Source organism: Schistocerca gregaria, unplaced genomic scaffold (assembly GCF_023897955.1).
Source record: "Schistocerca gregaria isolate iqSchGreg1 unplaced genomic scaffold, iqSchGreg1.2 ptg000623l, whole genome shotgun sequence".
Lineage (NCBI taxonomy): Eukaryota > Metazoa > Arthropoda > Insecta > Orthoptera > Acrididae > Schistocerca > Schistocerca gregaria.
In genome coordinates, this window is record NW_026062011.1 from 397,501 (window position 1) to 400,000 (window position 2,500).

Consider the following 2,500-nt stretch of genomic DNA (forward strand, 5'->3'; position numbering starts at 1 on the left):
CCCCTAACCTAACCCACGTTGGCCCCTAACCTAACCCACGTTGGCCCCTAACCTAACCCACGTTGGCCCCTAACCTAACCCACGTTGGCCCCTAACCTAACCCACGTTGGCCCCTAACCTAAGTTACGCTGCACCTTAACCTAAGTTACGCTGCACCTTAACCTAAGTTACGCTGCACCTTAACCTAAGTTACGCTGCACCTTAACCTAAGTTACGCTGCACCTTAACCTAAGTTACGCTGCACCTTAACCTAAGTTACGCTGCACCTTAACCTAAGTTACGCTGCACCTTAACCTAAGTTACGCTGCACCTTAACCTAAGTTACGCTGCACCTTAACCTAAGTTACGCTGCACCTTAACCTAAGTTACGCTGCACCTTAACCTAAGTTACACTGCACCTTAACCTAAGTTACACTGCACCTTAACCTAAGTTACACTGCACCTTAACCTAACTTACACTGCACCTTAACCTAAGTTACACTGCACCTTAACCTAAGTTACACTGCACCTTAACCTAAGTTACACTGCACCTTAACCTAACTTACACTGCACCTTAACCTAAGTTACACTGCACCTTAACCTAACTTACACTGCACCTTAACCTAACTTACACTGCACCTTAACCTAAGTTACACTGCACCTTAACCTAAGTTACACTGCACCTTAACCTAACTTACACTGCACCTTAACCTAACTTACACTGCACCTTAACCTAAGTTACACTGCACCTTAACCTAAGTTACACTGCACCTTAACCTAAGTTACACTGCACCTTAACCTAAGTTACACTGCACCTTAACCTAAGTTACACTGCACCTTAACCTAAGTTACACTGCACCTTAACCTAACTTACACTGCACCTTAACCTAACTTACACTGCACCTTAACCTAACTTACACTGCACCTTAACCTAACTTACACTGCACCTTAACCTAACTTACACTGCACCTTAACTGTCACATGTAACGTCACAGGAATGTAGCTTTGCCTAACAGCAACCCTCTGAACATAGTTCACTGCTTGGATCCTCTGGTGTCATGTGTATTTCTCGATGCCATGGTGCGTACCCTCACGTAAATGTCTTTCGAGTGTTGCGTACTTTCTACACAGTCCCGCTAACCACTGGAAGGGTGTAACGCTACAGAACGAATATCGCCCTCCCCTCCTGCCCTTCCAAGCTGGTCGGTCAGGCGTTTGTTTGTGAAATGAGCCTTGCAGCTGTTCAGTTGCATTTGGTTGTCGATGCAGTCAGTGTACGTTGTGGTACGGCCTGTGTGGACTGTCCGCTGATGTACGCGTAACCCACACTGATCATCCGTCGTTACGTACTGAGTGACATAATGTGGCACATGCTTGACCGTACACCGGCTGCGCCCTACAATGGCGAATCATAAGGGCCATATGTTGTGCACGATGCTACTTGTCTCGTCTCCCCATTACAGCGAGATTGCACTGTTGTACGCCGTAGAGACATGTGGTAGGTACGGACGAAAGTATTGCATGTTGGCCCCCCCCCCCTCCCTCTGCCGGGAATCAGCGTGAGCCGTCTGTTGATGTAGCGACGAGGGTTTTCCTATTTAATCGTATTGCCCCACACAACATGATACCACGGTGGACCGCGTTCCACATCTGCGACATGCTACAGAGGCCGGTTGACAGTCGACCGCGCAAGGGACATTGCACACGTGCGCGGACCATCTTCCACGTGTTCTCTCGTGTACGTGCCGTAGTGTGTATATGGGCTGATGTAGCGTGTCGTGACACATAACATGCAGGCATGCCAGAATCGTAGATTTCGCAAATGTTGATTGACGTATACGTTTGCTGCCAAAGATCCGCAAATGAACTGGAAATCAGTTGTTGAGCGGTTGTTCGCGCTGCAGGTGCATCGGTGATAGCGACGATCGGTACATCTGTGAACCGGTTGTTTCGGCGGTACCCGCCATGCCCCCGAACCTGAGTTGGCCATGTGGGTATGAAGCGATACGAGGCTGTGGCTTGGTGGGACAGTCCCCGGCCGGTGAGGGGGGGCCGCGCGGCGTGCTGGCCGCGCGCTGCGTGAGCGCACGCACTACAGCCGGCTGGTGGGGGGCGCCCAGTGGCAGGAGCGCCGGCCGACGGGCCCGGCTGGCGTCCCAGCTACGCGCCGGCGCACCCGGCGCGCGGCGCCAGGCGGCCAAAGTGGGTTCTGCCGAGCCCGGTGCGAAGCGCGGTGGACATCTGCAGTGTGCTGGTCCGATTGCGGACTGTGTGCGTTGAGGATGCGCCGCCGCCCGGCACTCGGCGTCGCGACGCCGTCTGCTGCTCGGTCGCCCCCAGCGGTTCTCGCAGGTGGTTTGTATCGCAGCTCTGCGGACGTGTTGGCGCGTGCGCTGTGCTGGGAGAGTTCGCTTCTGCACCCAAGTGGGGCTTTGCCCTTCTGTGGCGCTGGCGTTGGAGCTGCCGGTCACCGTAGGTGGCGCGTGTTGTTTCCCGCCGGCAATGCCACGACAGCACGCTC